This window comes from Saccostrea cucullata, unplaced genomic scaffold, assembly GCF_032062105.1.
Source record: "Saccostrea cucullata isolate Sc308-1 unplaced genomic scaffold, CSIRO_AGI_Scuc_v1 ctg298, whole genome shotgun sequence".
NCBI classification, from domain to species: domain Eukaryota; kingdom Metazoa; phylum Mollusca; class Bivalvia; order Ostreida; family Ostreidae; genus Saccostrea; species Saccostrea cuccullata.
Window position 1 is genome coordinate 194,664 of NW_026926095.1, and position 18,932 is coordinate 213,595.

Here is an 18,932-nt window from a genome sequence, read left to right on the forward strand (position 1 = left end):
CCTCTTACAAAATTGTGAATTTTATGGCCCCAGGGTCAGGGGTTCTTGTGTTAGGGTGGGGCTGTATTGATTATATAGTGAAAATACATTAAATCTTTGAAAGTCATTAAATAAACTAACTTATAAGTATATAGTTATGATGATCAAGAGTGCCTCAACCAATATTGTGAATTTCATGGCCCCAGGGTCAGGGGTTCTTGTGTTAGGGTGGGGCTCTATTGATTATATAGTGAAAATACATTAATTCTTTGAAAGTCTTCTTCTCTGCTCCTGGGCATTAAATAAACTAAGTAAGTACATAGTTATGATGGGCAAGAGTGCCTCTTACAAAATTGTGAATTTGATGGCCCCAAGGTAGGGCTTCTGGTGTTAGGGTGGGGCTCTATTGATTATATAGTGAAAATGAATCAATTCTTTGAAAGTCTTCTTCACCGCTCCTAGGTATTAGATAAACTATGTAAGTACAAAGTTATGATGGACAAGAGGGCCTATTCCAAAATTGTGAATTTTATGGCCCCAGGGTCAGGGATTCTTGTGTTGGGGGGGGGGGGGGGGCTCTGTTGGTTATATAGTGAAAATGTATTAATTCTTTGAAAATCTTCTCTGCCCCTATATATTTAATAAACTAACTAAGTGCAAAGTTATGATGGGGAAGAGTGCCTCTTCCAAAATTGTGAATTTCATGGCCCCAGGGTCTGGGGTTCTAGTGGGGGGGCTCTCTTGATTATATAGTGAAAATGAATTAATTCTTTGAAAATCTTCTTCTCTGCTCCTGGGTATAAATAAACTAATTAAGTACATAGTTATGATGGGCAAGAATGCTTCTACCTTCTACCAAAATTGTGAATTTCATGGCTCCAGGGTCAGGGGTTCTGGTGGTAGGATGGGGCTCTAAATGATTATATAGTGAAAATACATTAAATTTTTGAAAATTTTCTTCTCTGCTCCCCTGGGTATTAAGCAGATGAACTACCATACCTATATAGTTATGATAACAAGGACCCTTTCTCCAGAATTGTGAATTTCAAGGCCCCAGGGTCAGGGGTACGGGGGGGGCGCTCTACTTATATACTAAAAATGAATTAATTGTTTGAATTCTGCTCCTTTGTATTAATCAAATATTATTTTTTGATAAGCAAGGGTGCCTTTTTAAAGATTGTGCAATGTGTGGACCTAGGGTCAGGTGTTTATGTCACAGTGTTAGGGGCGCCGGCACTACTGATTATTGCTGAATATTACTGATTAGTTGAAATGCATTTTTGTTCCCCTACCCTGCCTATGGGTATTAAGTAACCAAACTAAGCAATTGCTAAGTATATAAGTCTGGGAAATAAATGTTGAAAAAAGTGTTTACACCTGTACTTATGATGAGCAATTTTGCCTCTTTCAAAATTGTGAATGCCATAGCATCTAGCTTAAAACATGAAGCAAATTCAATCACTTGAAAGTTATTGCATGATGCTCAGGTGACCTATAAGGCCTATGGGCTTCTTGTTACTTGAGAGATATCTCTTTTAGACACTTTTGAAAGATATCTCTTTCACTCTGAGAGATATCTCTTAGGATAAACTAAGAGAGATATCTCTTTTACTTTAAGAGATATCTCTTTAACTTGAAAAGATATCTCCAAAAGTAAAAGAGATATCTCTCTAGGTGAAAGAGATATCTCTTTAACCTTTAGAGATATCTCTTTTCACGAAAGAGATATCTCTCAAGGAGAAAGAGATATCTTTTCAAGTGGAAGAGATATGTCTAATTAAAAGAGATATCTCTCTAAATATAAGAGATATCTGTAAGTTCAAGAGATATCTCTTTTTCAAAGAGATATCTCTTTAAGTTGGGAGATATCTCCATTTTTTAAAGAGATATCTCTCTAAAATGAGAGATATCTCTGTAATTTAAAGATAGATTTTATTTTACGAATAAATAGCAAAAGGGCTTGCCATAATTAAGGTCAGACGACACGTTCCTCAAATATATCTTTTGTAATTCTTGGTATTATATCAAAATTATTTGTATTTGTCATTTTCTTCTTATTTCTACATTGTTTTCAGAATGTTTTTAAATATAAGTACACCAAAAATTATGAAAAATGCCATGCAGAATATTATCCATAAGGGTTAGATAAGAAATATGACCTTCTGGTATCTTATTCAAATGCCTGGTAAGGTACCCTAATTTTTTGTGAGGAAACTTGTTTAAGTACTTATACTTCAATGACAAATTCTTAGAAAAAATTATATATAAATTATATAAATTTGAGGAACGTGTCGTCTGACCTTAATAGTAATCTAGCAAATATGATCGATCTACCTGTATATAGAATATATACATGTACTATACAAAAATGTTAACATGACATAAAACACGGACCACGGAAATTAAACAGTTTGGATGTTACTTAGATATTTGCAATGCTTACCTGTCAAGGCCAAACAAATTGTAATCGAATGTTTAATTACTCTACCGTGACCGTTTCCGTTAAAAAGCATGAAATTAGAGTTCCATACGTTTTTCGGGTTTATTTTTCATTTTTTTTATTTCCATCTGTTCTCCATCTTTAATTGTTAACGAAAAACAGAAAAAGGCTTGATTAAAATGCGGTGTATGTCCACAAAACAATGTGCAAGTGAAGTTGAAATGGCCCACGCTGGTCGTAGTTAACGAGAGTTTTTCCTTTTACTGTATGTCTTCATTTTACTTAAAACCTTTATAATTACCACCCGGAAGACTTACAAAGCATACCTAAATTCCTTTCAATAATTAAAAAATCGATATATTATTAACAAACATCACAAAACCATCCTAGAATTTATCCGGAAATAACATTTAATGGAACCGGAAGTGACTCCTCAATGTCAAACTGGGGGAGTGGGGAATGCATGTAAGGAGACATTATGTAACTATTGTCGGCAGGGCACAGACAATTTCGGTAAGCCCCCTTGCCATCCACATTTCAACCCTAACTAGCATGTATGGGAGAAGATAGACATGAGAGTGAGACAGCTTTTCTTAATTTATTATTAGGTAGGAGGTATATATTTTTTCTTATTAAAAGAAAAATAATTATTATTTAATACTTTAATTTTTCAAATAAGACAGGTGTTCTTGAACAAAATGAAAAAAACAAACAAATTTGTTATTTATTTTCTTTGCAAATGAGTGGTTAGAGCGTCTGGTTTAGATTTGCAAAGTAAGGAGTTCATCTTTACGTCGTGGGTTCGAATCCTACTGTGGTATATGGAGACCGGTCCTTTGGATGAGACCGTATAAACCGAGGTCCCGTGTCGCAGTAGATGTTGGCACTAAAAAGATCCCCCCTGCTCAAAAAAAATTGTTGTTCAATTTGTGAACGTTCTACTGTATTTTTTTTTTTACATTTGTATCTCATTTCAGAGGAATATATGACATTGATATACATGTACATGTAGTCAATGTTGTCTTAAATTGATCTTAGTAGTCAAACGTATTCCACAAGGATCAGTTTTTGGCCATTTACTTTTCTGATAATGTGCAGAAAAACATGGGTTCATTTGTTTGGAGATGATATCTTGTTACAATCTTCATGATATAAGGTTACATATATGAAACATATATTGAATCATGATTATCATATATATCTAAGAAGTCGACATATTTTATGACAAAACTTGAAAAATTTGATATTGCGATGCTTGTGTTGAAATACCTGATATAAATTACAATCTACATATTGCTATAGTTATAGTACTCTGTGAAAAAGCATTTCTTTTAGTGAAGAAAAAATATGTAATTATATAAACATATTTACAATTATTAAATGATGTTGTGGGTTATAAATAAACATAGAATTATTTTCTATTTCAAACAATTTATACGGAAAAAGTCTTTTAACAAAGAAAAGGTTTAACAAAGAAAAAATTCCTTTTTCTTTTAAAAAAATTAAATTATATGAAAATTCATTTGAATATATATCTAAGTCAAGAAAAAATTTTTGGATATATTCTTTGAGGTAGGTGGTGAAACAATACTTTTGTTGCAGTCTTTTGATTTTGCTGAAGAACAAAGGTCAAAAGTCCATTAAACAATACAGAATTGGAGCAGAGCAAAAACGGACGTCCAAAACATCAGAGGTGGGGCCAGGTGTCATGCAGAAGTGATCATCCCCTGCCTACCGGTCACATCCACCGTGTGCTCCTAGTCATGATCGGAAAATAAACTACGGAAGAACCTGTCGATCATTCAGTGTGTAAATAATGGCCAACATTTGACTCAATGACAAACTGTATTTGCAAACAAGGTCATTGTATTGAACTTACAAAACGATGACTTTAAATAAAACTGCTTGTATTCTTGTTTCATCAACTTCTTTGTAAATAATTTACCTCGTTCTAAAAATTGTACATATGTAAAGATGGTTCCTTTGTATCAAATCACCTTAGAGATATAAACCCCATATTCAGGTGAGGAAGGTATATTGCTGTAAAAGTAAGGGGGGCTGACGATTGAAAAGTTTTAGCCATCACGTTAATCATAAAGCTTGGTTGTTAGATTACCATTGACACTCTTTGAAGTAAAATATCCAAATATGAAACAGATGTGTCACACCGTGATAAATAAGTTTTCGTATAAAATCATACCTACTTGAAATATACGTATCATGTAATATTTTCATAAATAATAAAAATCAGTGTAATATTCTGCCATCAGCTACAGCAATGATTCATCTATTTACTGTCAAAATGAGCTTAAGGGGAAGTGAAGCGTTTTGTCAAAATCAAAATTCTGGCCCAAGACCATAAACTAAGAACAGACAAGTTAATTCAAAATTTTGATTAAAAGCTTTAATATCTCGAGTTTTATTTAATGTATTTGAAATGTTGTGTAATTTTTTAATTCAAATATTTGATGAAAATTTTGATTTTTTTCTCTATTTTTCTTTGTCTTCTCATCATATTTCCCAATACACTGACATTTAAATACCAATGAATTACCAATGAAATACCAATGAAAATTCCAAGGACGTCATAACTAAAGATTTAATTAAAGAACTAATATCAAGAACTCTTTTTTTTATATCAGAAAAAGACCCCCCAAAAACGGCGCCTAATAGGTAAATTGTATATCTGATATATCATACCATCTTCGTCTTGAGCATGTATCTCTTACCCAAGAAAAATACTAAAAATATAGAAGACAGCATGTTCATTTGATGTTAGAAGAAAATGTTAGAAGAAAACGAAAAATAACAATTTAATTTCTGTTGTAACACGTCATTTTATTGGATAAAAGATTTAGTTTATCTCATATAACATGAGCTGCTTACGTCACAATGATTTGAGTCAAAAACGAATTACTAGTACTCTGACTGCTTGACGTTACTTTTAAATATGCTCAATTTGAAACCATTTTTGGAGAAAATTATATTGACGTATTGTCCACAATGAAATTAAATTATAAGTAATGAATCTTACTTTAACCTATGTTACTAGTATGTATACGATATAACATAACTTGGGACAGTTTACACTTTTTTTTATCCAAACCGCTTCTCGGTTTCTAAAACGTAAACTGTGTCAAGTTATGCTATATATACATGAATCGTATAATGTAGGTTAAAATAAGCTACATTCCTTAAATACATATGTACTTGGTAGAGACTTTATGAGCTAATACATGAAAAATGCATGAATTTTTGTGTAAAAGGCGTGAATATCTATGATTGTCCTAAATCTCTAACTCAATAAACATACAAAAAATAAAAATAAAAATTATCAACATGTACATCCCTTATTTTATTGATATACATGTCCATATAGTAATTAAATGTAAATATGTACATTCAAAGACACTTTTTTTTAAAAATATTTAAATAATTGCAATTACTACATGTATTTAAAGTTATAATACATTTAATCTTCGATGTATTTTATATTTATGATACCTGTTACATGTAACATAAAATCAAACACACAACATTTTTGACATTCCTTTAAATGTTACTTTTTTGATTCTTAATAAAAATAACAAACAAGCTCGTGAATTTGTTCCTAAGTTGTTATTGCCCCTAACAACATGCCTATGACCACTAGAAAGGTTTTTCTAATCTATTAGCAATTGTGTACCTCCGTACATAATAAGGTTCAAATGTCAAAGTAAACCATCAACTGTAAAAGTCAATGCTTCTCGCAAAAGCTTATTTGTATGAAAAACATAAGTCAGCACTGACTTGATATGATTGTTTTAGTCCTCGTGTCGACAGAATCCATGGTATCTTTTATTTCAACCCCACTGGGATATACCGGGTCTACATATTAATTAAAAAATTAAAGTAACTATTGTTAATTGATAATACGTTGTCGATTTATTGGAAGCCACAGCACTGATTAGTGTCCATATATATGAAGTTTTGAATAAATAGTCTTAGAGACTCATATCTGAGACTGACGAACCCAATTTTGGGGTGCATCACGGAAAGCAGTTGAAGCTATGTTGTAGAGTAAGGTTTTCCTCTTAGCACGAGTACCCCCCATCGTCGGATACCCACGGGTGATGTCATCTTTACTCATCTCTTATAAATAAAGACGAGATAGCCTGTAGGTTTCCGACGATGGAGTATCCCGTTATCTGTGCTCTTAAGTTACTTAAAGGGGCATGGACACAGTTTCCATTGAATTTTTTAAAAACCAATTTTAATGTTTATTATTCCCACCTGTGTCATCATCTAATGATTAGCAAAAATTTGAGCATAATTTGTTGATTATCAAACGAGATACACAAGTTAAAATTCTTCATAATGTAAACAAGGCTCGTGCCTTGTTTTTGTTTACATATAGAAAATATCATATTTATAACAAAATGAAATTCAGCAAATCAATAAGAAACTGTCGAATCATATTCAAAATTAACTTTTTTTATTTAAACTATCTACTTTGAACGAACATTAATTAGAATATTAACCTATCCAAAATGTTGTTCCTCTTTCCCCTCTTACATAAATACAGCCGAGATACATGTGTATTATTGAGTGAGGAATAGCTCTGTGGGAAACCGCACTCTAAAACATGTATAGAGGAAATTCCAACTGACAAATTTTGTGAAGGAAAAATCTACTCAATGGCCTCTTATCTGCGGGAATCTTACACTAGAGCAGGTTCTTCTTGGAAGATATTTTAGAGAGGGAAACTTAATTACTTTGGTACAAACACACCCACCCTAAAGCACAAAAAACTCAACCCCCTCCTCTTATCTCCCACAAAGAAAATAACATTTCCGATGACCTTCTTGTATAATTTAGAAGAGTACGTTTGTCTTAAATTTGGTTTAATTTTAAAGTCAATCTACTGAACTAAAGGTAAAACCTTTAAAAAATATTTTTGAAAACTTTAATAGCTACATATACATGATATATCAATATGATAATTCGAAGAACATTTCATCCCCAGGGAGAAGATTATTACTCTGTAACCGTGGCTTGGTTATTACTTTGCAGCCCTTGATTAGCGATACAATATTTTCACGAATTGTGGTTATTGCTCTATATAATCTTAAGGAATACTATTATACGCGAGAATTAAATTTTCGAGAGCACTTTGTCTCGCGTAATTGCGCGAAAATAAATTTCTCGCGAATAAAAAGTGATTTAGAAATAGGTATTGAATAAAAAAGTAAATATGTAATAACCAATGTTATCAAAAAAAGACTGGGATTTTCTAAACTTAAATGGAAACTTCTCCACAATTTTGCAACATTCTTAGAAATGGAAAACTTAATGGGGTTAAAAGAACAAAATCCTCAAAAGAAATGCATGTAGACCTCTAACGTTGACCAAACTTGCAACTTTTAAGGCATTGTATCTGGAGCATCGGATTTCACACGTAACCTACATTTGGCAGTTGAATATTGTTCAAATTTCTGTTTTAGTGCATTTCTTAGTATCGACAATCATAACAACGGCCAGATTTGAGGGAAAAAAATGTTTTATAGAGGGATATGAACAAATCATTTTCGGGTATTCCAAAAACTACTAGTATATGGAACATGCAGGGATATTAACAAATCATATTTCGGTTGTTGCAAAAGCTACTTGGAACATAGAGGGGTATTAATCAATCACATTTCGTGTGTTGCAAAAGCTACTAGTATATGAAACATAGAGGGATGTTAACCAATCATTTATTGAATGTTGCATTCATAACTGATGGCAGACGGATAATAAACAATTACATTTTTGGTGTTGCACACAGAGGGATAGTACACTTAAGTGATCGGTCATAGTGGGATATTTACCAACCACACACTGAGCGAAACATTTATATTTTTCAGCAGACGGATCATGATAAATCCATTTAAGGTCCCCATTCATATGTTAATTTTGTTCATATTTGTACATACAGTATATGGAATCTTTCACTGAATTAGAGGGAAGAGAAAAGGAGTGTTTGTCTACGTTATTGTGGATTGTTATGTGTTGTTGTTATTACATAACCTTGTACTTGTTGTTGTTAGATTTCAATCCTGGCATACTAATTGACACATGTGTCCTGTAAATCAGTTTTGTAATCTATGTTTTTGTATTTATTAATAAAATATCTGTAGGATCGGAAACAATTTCTTTGAAATTAATTGCCATCTCCTTCCTCGCATGGTTATCAACAACAAAATAAAAATATAAAAATACAAATCAATATGATCTATTTGAACAGAGACACATTAAACTTGTAAACAGCAAAACAATACCAAAAAAAAAAAAAAAAAAAAAAAAAAAAAAGAGAGAAGAAACAAACACTTCTTTATGCAAAAGAGGGGTTTACCCAAAGGTCCCCCAAAACTAAGTTCGTTTTCTCAATAAAATCTTTTTATATTAGATATTTGTTAATATCATATACCTAGTATATAGTGTGATATTCTATATTTATTATTTTTTTCAAATATTATGGTAAATGAAAAACGCCATGCTTTCATTTTTTCAAATATTATAGTAAAAGAAATACGCTATGCTTTTATTACACAGTCACAAAGGTATATTGATTGATTTAGTGTATACTGTTTAACGCCACTTTCAAGAATTTTTCACTTATATGGAGAGCCACAACTTGCCGGTGAAAATCTGCGAATTTCGTCCTGTATTCGGGACTTAGGGCCATTGAGCAGGGAGGGATCTTTTTCGTGCAAGCACCTACTGCGACATATGGGACCTCGTTTATTACAGTCTCATCCGAAGGACCGGTCTCCACGTCCCACAGTTGGATTCGAACCCGCGATGTAGAGATCAACTCCTTACTTCGCGAACCTAGAGTAGACGCTCTAACTACTACGCCACGCGAGCGACACACAATAATCATATGTATATAAAATTAACATAGAGTTTCCTACATATTGGAGATTATGATATTATACTTTCTTGACCTTTACTTAAAAATTGTTCATTTCTGATTTATCAGGGAAAATAATTTTCAGTTATGCATTTAATTTGAAAGTTTCGTTTCACATTAACGCTTGATGTTTCGTGAACCCGTTTTATCTTAGTGATTTCTGCATTTTTTAATGAAGCATTAGAATTTTATATAGTTCGAATTTTACTAAAGTTTTGCAGCGAAGCATCACAAGTACAGAAAAAAAAAACTTAAAATGTCTCTATAAACATGTGATTAGTTAATCCCCCTTAAAAGTTCACTGACAACGTATCAGATATCGACTCTGATAAAATAAATTTCAACTTTCTTTTATCATGTTTATGAGACAAAAATATTTTTTTAAAAATCCCCCCTCTAATCTTTAGATCAATATTATATTTCATTTTTTTTTCGCTTAAAATGCACTATTTTGAATTAAAGTTATTTACAAAAAAAGTGTTAGATTCTTGAAGATACATGTAATTTTGAAATTCTTAAATTGGAAAATTGTAAAGCAGCAACTGAACAAAGTAACGATTCACAATTCAGTCTAATTAATCTATATCTCAAAATATTAATTGTTAAGATGAATTTTAAGAAGCCTCAAAATTAATAGTCTTAAAACAATTATTTCCATGCATGCTATTTTATCAAGATAAAGGTTCATTATACTCATTTCCGTATCATGGTCACTAAGTAATTTCAATGAGACACTTAACTACTTTCTGTTTACACTCACTGTGTTCTTCAAATCAAAGATTTTAATCAATAGCATTATCATTTCATGAGATTATCTGGACGACTGAGCGTGTTTATCGCACGTGCTTAATTATCACACGCAAACTACGAACATAGTGTAACAAAGTCTTAGAAAGACAGCTTGCTAGGCAGCTAATCGTTTTTGCCGGTATTTTTCGCGGATGAAATCAATCCGCGGTGTGATTTGTCTCCTACCGGAAGTATTAACGACTGGGAGTGAAAACCTTGCACGGAGATGTTTGCCGGTCACTTATTAACTTTAATGGACATATTCATGACAAACCAAGTGTGATTAAATTCTGATTTCAATATGAAGAGGGCGCCCAGAAACAGATACATTGTCACACAAGAAAGCTTTTTCTTTTTATGTTGGATTTGAGGTTATAAAATGACTCTTCAAATAAACATGAAAAGGTATATTTCATATGTCTATGTCTAAGGTCAAACCATGATTTATTATAACTCTATTTACAGTTTTAAGGAGGATTGTTAGAATCAAGGCTATTTTGTGGTATTTTTAAATGATATGAGGGCAATATCTTAAAGAAATTAACGCTTTCTTTAAATCCACACTGAGATGTTCGTGCATCTATATAATTATACACACATGTGTAGATACATGAAAAGTTCTTTATCATCAACGTCAACACGTTCATCATGTATTCCATAAAGTATTTTGAGAATTTAAAGCTATTCTGGGATTTGTGGTTATTAGTCAGCAGTAGGTAGGTGGGGGATTAGTGATGTCATTTTACATAGAATGTCTTGCCCATGGGATGTTAAAAAAAAAAAGTAAAATACAAGGGTTGATCCAAAATTGATCTACAAAGAACATTGGAATCTATGTTTTGGTATTAGAATTACAAGTAGCTAAAGTTGTTCCAGGACCACAAAACTTTTAACAAGGAAGTTAAAAAGCGTGATTTTCAACACCTATTTTTTTTTTACTGCAAAGGTTTGGAAAAACACTGATGAAAAATAGTTAGTGATATAACTCACGTACATATAAGTGTACTTTATCAATATTATAGCAGAAAGGTTACATAGAAAATATGGATTCGTAACCAAAATAAATGACTGTAACAAAATGTAATTGCGAATAATTTTCCATCATACCGGTACATTATTTGAAAATGATTTCACTCTTTTAAAAAAGATATTTTTTGCTTACAAATTTGAAGGAAAACGTTGATTTTTGAAAGATTTTAAAATCAACTAAAAATGATTGGTCATAGTGATTTAAAGTTCCTTTGTAAAACGGGCTGGAAGAAAACTTCCTTGTGCCTCATAATCATGTACTTAATAGTTTGTCTGCTATTTGATCAAGGTGCAAAGAAGATTGTCATTTTAAAAAAGTGAACATTCACTATATAGTTAATAGAGTTCTGCTTTAAAAGAGGGAATTTCTGATCAAGAGGCCACGAAGTTAACAACTTTGGAAGAGGCACAATTGTTCATCTTTCTAATGTGCATAATGTACTTGGTTTATTATTTTGTTTTCAACCCAGTAGTAGAGAAGATTTTCTAAAGGGACACAGACGCAGATTCAACCGATTTTTATTTAACCAACATTAACATTACTATTCCTAATTAAGGTAATTCAAATGATTAGCAACAAAAAAAATTGAACATCATCATTTGTTGATTTATATAGGAGATAGGAAATTTTCATAAGGCAAGCAAGTTTCGTGTCATGTTTTTGTTTACATATGTAGAAAATATCATATTTGTAACAAAACCAGATTCAACAAATCACTAGAAAATGTCTAACCGTATTTTTCTTTATGGAAAAAAATCGGACATACATGTATATTGGTATATTTAACCTATATGTAAACAAAAACATGGCACGGGCTTTGTTTACATAACAAAGGTTTGGAGTTCTAAATCTGTCTTGTGTCTCGACAACTGAAAATCGTTTTTGTTCATCATTAAAAATACCTTAGTTAAGTATTTGTAAACATAAAAATGGAAAAATAAATTTGAAAATTTTCAGCTGAAACTGTCATGACTGTGTCCATTTCCTTTAATAAGAACCCCTTCTTACATTTTCCCTGACCTTTGGGCAATACATTTCATAATTTTAGAAGAGGACTCATGGTCATTAAACCTATGCACTAAGGATCTTCAAAACGTTAAGGAGCAAACTTTAAGATGATTTTCAAAGAATTTAAGATTTAGATATATAATCAATAGAGTTACGCTCTAATAAAGAAATATCTGGCCCAGGGCCACGAAGGTCTCAATTTTGAAAGATCGAGACGCCAATACTCAACATACCGGGTTATCTATATACAATGTACATGTATACATGTACAAATGTACTTGGTTTGGGACCCGAGAAGACTATATATCGCCCTTGGGCCAAAATTTTCCATATTTCTTCTGAGTGATTCAAGTAATCTTTTTGTGGCCTAAGTCTGTGGGGGAGTAATTTACACTGTAAACAATTAAGAATCTTCTACGATTCAGAAATCTTTTGCTCGAGTTTCACCTTTTCTGCTCCAGTGGTACTTGTTCTCAGACAAAGCATTTTTGCCCTTATTTTGCATTATTTTCTCGTTGATGGTCCTTCATTTTTAATAATATTGAGTCCCTCTACCTAAAGATGTTTGGTTGAACATTTTCGAGTGGTTCTAAAATTCCTAAAAATATCTATTACGATATTATTAACTTAAAATTAATTAGATTAGATTACTTTGTACTGTATAAATCAAGATAAGATTTGTTTTTCTATTGTTGGGTTACTTTTTTTGATTTACGTTGTTTAAAGGTTAATTGTCCATGCTCCAGAAAACCTGATAAATGTAATTTTCAGAATTTATAACCGAATTGATTTTTAGTGTACACGCCAACAACCTTTCCAGAATGGCAGTATTTTTCCTGACCATTGACTATCAATCATTTCTAAGATATTCGTGTCTCCTTCTGTTTGCGTTCTAGAAATCGCGCGGGAATCTTCATCAGTCTGATGCGCCTCGGAACGGAAATCATCCCCAAACGACCCGGATGGCCAGGCTCATCATAGCAGGCGATTGATTGCAAACGAAATCCACATAATTGACTTTGTCAGCATGGATTATAACTCTGTAAACGCAATTACTGGAATTTATTCTCACTAATGTTCATAAATCTAGCCATTTAGAAAGTAATGATATCTGATACGCCGTTATATTTCGCTGCTGCCATGAAAACATGGGAAAAGGAATTTGCTTTTATTAACAAATGTGTTGTATTAATATTTCTTTTGAATTTCATAAATTGATTCTTATTATTTGTGTGAGATAGTAATGGTTTCCTATCTCCTCTATTGACCCTTGTATTAGGAGAAATCCGGACACAAATTGTGTGGTTCAAAAATGATGCATTATCATGTTTCGTTGAAAAGTAATGTATTATAAACAGAGAGAGAGAGAGAGAGAGAGAGAGAGAGAGATTATTTTGGGAATTTCTTTCTCTTGTTTTTCCCTCGTTGCTTCTTTAAAAAAAATCCTTGGTCTTTTCTTTGAATAAAGGTTTTATTTTCATAAAGATTTTATTTTTACAGTAATAATAATTGCGTTTTTAGTGCAAATATACCAATCACAAGTACTGAGATAATTAAATAAAAATAGGTAGAATATGCAATAAAAAGAAGATGCCAATTGTAAAAAAAAAGACCATGTATGTAACATAATGGATCAAATTAAAATTAAATCATACTTTTCAGTAGTATCTATTTTCTTCTTAATATTCTATTAACTTTTGAAACAGATTTCATATCCAACTTCAATGTTAAAAAAATTGAATATCCTCTGAATACATCGACTCGAAGTACCATTTACCATGATCTGAATTTAAGAAGATAAGTTAAAAATTTTAAATGTATGAAATCAATTTCTAACGTTGAATTTAACATATTTTAAGAAGCAATGAAATTGCACTGACATGTAGCATTTTCATTCTATTTTTTAATATATTTATTAAATGAAATGGCAACTGCAGTCAATGGACATACTATTTCAATATAAATATTCTCTCTCTCTCTTTTCTTTCATCCTTTTTTCTCTGACATAAGTAATGATGCCTTTATATTCAATAAACCGTTATTAGTACCTTATTTATAAATCTAAGACCGATTCCTCACATTGTGTTTATTTCTTTACGACTATTCTGAGACAAATCGATCTGTCCAATATTCTCCACCACCTCTTAGAACCTGAACTGAAAATAAAATAAATTATTCTGCAGGAAATGGCTTTTAAGGAATTTACTTGGATATAAAACGTTTCGACTGCAAACGCTTTCATCCAATTAGTTCTATGACAAAGCTAGGCGCACTACAAATGGATTTTTAGAAGTTTCTTTTGAAATGTGGCTATTTTTCGTGCTTTATAAAGCTTTCTCGGTTGCCTTAGCGTTTAATGCATGAACTCTGTCTTAACATATAAAAATGTAGTTAAGATTTAACAATGAAATTCTAGTAAAATAGACTAGTTTTACAAAGCTTTGGCAATTTATGGTATTTAGATTTATTATTTGTAATTAAAATTAATGAACAATTTGAAAAAATGAAAATAAAAAAAGAGTTTCCCAAAATCAAACAATGTTTTTTCTCTCCTTCAAATATATTTCAAAAATTTTAAAATATGATCCATTCATTTTATACCGCGCTGATTTTAAGTCGAGGAACTATTTCGTTTTAACTTTTATTGCTTAGACTTTTTACTCATTCATACTACTATATGCACATTACGCTTATGTCACTGTACTGCAACAAAAATAGCTGGGGGCTACCAGTCGGACTTTCAATTACCATTTTCTTATCTGAAAAAAAAAAATGGGGACAGGCCCTTGATCCCTGCCTCCTCCCTCCTCCTGCTATGTGCCTGTTGAGGTCCGCCGAAGTAGCTCATTCGTTTGACAGGAGAACTAAGGAACATAAATACATGTTCTGCTCACCCAATCTAAACAATAAAAGTTAGCAACTGTTCTTTCTGCCCTTATCGCTCTCAAGAAATAATTATGAGTTTACCCATGTATGTACATCTGGTGCCCATATCAAAGGGACATTTCTTCGTATATATTTTTGTTTTTGTATAGAATTAAGAAAATTAACGGTGTTCAATTAAATTACATATCTTTGCAATCATGTAAAATGTTTTTAAAAAAGTTCTTTGAATTTCAACAAATATATTTTTCAGATAATTATGGAATGCAGTTCTTAGTTAACCCCAACCTTAATCAAAAATATGACGTACATGTATCCCTACACCCCCATTTTGTTACTCCCATATAAAGCTTTTATAATCAGCGTTCTCTAGCGTACTACAATGTATGTCTGTCACCCGCAAAGCAGTCGAGGTTTAATTTGTTGGCATAGCTGATATATGTTTCTTTTCCCACTCAAATACATGTACGTGCTAGTGTTTGGCCTTGAACAACGCCAATGAAACTTTAATTTCAACAGGATGTTTGTGAAAATACCAAGATGTATTTGTGAAACACGTATACCCCGTATGACAGCTTTTGGCGAAGGTCGTCAGCCAAGGTTAAAATTTTTAGGTGTGGTTCAACTCCAAGGGTCAAATCAAAGGTGCCTAGAGAAAGACACTGTCATCAGAAAATTAAATACCTAGATCCAACTGTTTGAAAAAAGTTATTGTCAGGTATATATAAAGATTTTTAAAAGTACGTCAAAGTCTAAGGTCAAGGTCAATGATGTTGTATGAGGCCTTGTCATAAGAAAAATGAATTCCCTTTGGTAACTATCCAAACGTTATTCATAGGGTAAAGATTTTTAAAACGGGTCAAACTCAGAGTTCAAGGTCAAAAGATAAAAAATATTTATATGTTCAAAAAGGCCTTATAACAATGATTACAAATTTGAAGTGTGAAAGCCCTACACCAACTATTAAAATGTTAATATGGTCAAGGTCTAAAGTCTGATTAATTCTTGCAAAATTGGGACAAACTTCAAGGTCAAGGCCAAGAGTTCAAATATGTTGGTACACAAAGAATTAAGGTCTTGTCAGCTGTCACAGGAAATACACATGTGGAATATGAGAATTTTAGTTGACAGAAAATCATCTTGTTTTTAAAAGTGATAATAAATCAGCAGATGTAACAATATGTTAATATAATCTTATAAGATATTTAAATATCACCTATGACGTGAAGGTATGAAAAATATATTCCTGTAAATTTCATCTAATACGTAGATCAACTCAAGTGATATATATATATATTTGCATAATTATTCTCACTTGTTAAAAAAATGTTTTAATTTCGAGGAATAGTATAGACTTAAACAAATAATTACACCAGAACACGTTCTTAATAAACCGTTAGAAGCATACATACTGTATATGTCAAGGCAACACTTTCCTCCAATGTTTATTATTTTTCAACAACAAACAGAAACTGACAAAACTCTGACAGAAATATTATTTCAATATGCCAAAGCATATAATACTAATTGCATACTGTTAAAGAATTATTAAACGGGGCTGTGAAAAATACCAAAAAGGTTATTGCAGGGCAGTTTTTCTTTAGCTCCCAAGGGATTAATTTTGAGGTAATACACTGAATTCTTAACAATATTAAATGGTTAATTTTGACTTTAATACAACGACACACCTGCAATAAGCAGCCATAAATCACTTTGTCAATCGACATCAATCGGCATATTGAAGCACGTGGCTCATTGTGTCTATAACGGTCCCCGCACGCCCTTCATCTTGTTTATAACGGTAATATTGAATTTCAGAAGAGACAAAATAAAGACGAGTTCAAAATGGAAGCAAACGTCGCTCCAGCTAGGGTTTTTAATTACTGTTTATACAGTGAATGCATATCACCACAGACAGCGATCCATTTCATGGGATTTTCCTTTTCTTTTATCGTCCCCTATTTTGTCTGGTTAATTACTACGGATATAATTAGAAAAATATACCTGTATCTCTGCTATATGACGTTTTTTTTCGTCTTATGAACGTTTCGCTTAACTGCATGCTATTGGAACAATTTCTGAATCGTGAATCTTTACATGCCATAAAATGTGAGAACATTGGCTCTCCATGGCGCTTATTCTGTCTTCTGGATTCAGAGGGATTTTCTGCGACAATTATTCCTGTAGAAAAAAAGCAGTTTATGTTATTTATTATCTGGATACCAAAAAACTTTCATTTATTTTGATCAGCCAATTAACTTCCATGTTTGATTTTGTATTAACAGTACTTAAATGCAGATGGACAAAGAATAACTATGTTGGATGAGAGAGAGAGAGAGAGAGAGAGAGAGAGAGAGAGAGAGAGATATTTTCTAACCCAAACGCAAACTTTCACCAAATACCTTGGTAGTGCTACATGTAAGCATTGGTGGGTGTATTTTAAGCATCTGAAATTTTATATTTACCAGGTCCAGTCCAAGCACTATTTTTACCTATGTAGCTACTTATAGCTACATGTACGTAGGTATATTTAAATATACTTTTTCAGTGTTCATTCATTTATTCTCTCAAAAAACCATATACATGGTACAAAAGGTACATATATACATATTTACAATAATTATGGACGAGCAGAAATTACAGGAGGACAGTCAGTGTCAAAAATTTTTGTGATAAATATACACAATTTTCGTAAAAATGCTGGATCAGTACTTGTCATCAAATTACAGAGTTTTATCATTTTCGGATGTACATAGTATTTCTGCAACAAAAATCTTTTCGGATACTTTATAATGCATTACATTCCAGTAAATAATGTAAAATGCTAATAGAAGCACTTTCATTAAGATTTTAAATTTTATATTATTAATAGTATATAAATATTAAAAGATAAACTATCTTGCAATTGAACATTTTATTAAGTAGTAAGTATTATGTAGTTAAACTTCTGATTTTTTAAGCATCAATTTTGTTAGACACATGCACTTTGAAAATGAATGAATCAATCAATAAATAAAAAAAATATTTAATTATCAAATTATTTATTAATTTTACAGCAATAACTTATGCTATTAATCAATAAATAAAATATGAAAACATCGCAAGAATTTAAAAAAGTTTATACCCGATTTCCTGTTTAAAAGAAAAAAAATGCTCAAAGACAAATTCTTAATTATCAAACTTTAGTGAATATCTGATATCATTGTTGAAAATACATATATTAATTTTTTTCGCCGATATACATGTATAAAGAAAAAATACACATTATACCAGTAAACGTAATTACTAAAGACTTCTTGTCTGCTCCTTAGACATTCTGAAAAAAAGACGTAGGCAAACAAAAAATGCCTTTATCGATAACTTAGAAGGAGAAATTCGTCTTCCCTGTCTGTCGATAGAATAAATTACTGCACAAGAGAGACCTTTGGTAATCCCCCGACTTGGTAATTTCTTTCTATCCCCCGCCGTGACTTAACGCGAACAATGAATGATCCTTAAATATTTTATTTAGATTCATTTATCGAGGCTTCTCGTGAGGAAATACATCTTTGATTTTCATTCTTCTCCGCTAGTTTCTTCACTTAATCATATTTAGCATATTTATGCAGCTAAAAACCGGGAGAAAACGGAAAAGAACATTGGTCTTTTATCCTCTCCATATACTATTTTATGTGCATAAGAAGTGCAATATTGTGAGAATTCTATCCGGAAGCTTTTTTTTTTCTTCGTAGTAAAATATTATATTGCATTGTCGTAAAATTTTGTCTAAGGATTGATAAAGATCACGTGACTGTAATCATAGCTACATGCGACTCTACGGGACACAAACACTGATTAAGTAATCACAGCATCATAGCTAGTTTTTCGTC

The 18,932-nt window shown here is 31.8% G+C and overlaps 1 protein-coding gene across 1 annotated transcript in view; it reads right to left on the reverse strand.

Moving 5' to 3' along the window:
- Positions 1-14,263, reverse strand: part of LOC134270751 (uncharacterized) — a 36,153-nt gene extending 21,890 nt beyond the window's left edge. Inside the window, exon 1 of the transcript XR_009992879.1 lies at positions 14,229-14,263. The gene's annotated coding sequence lies outside the window, so the exon portion shown is untranslated. The remainder of the gene's footprint in view (positions 1-14,228) is intronic.
- Positions 14,264-18,932: the final 4,669 nt, after the last annotated feature.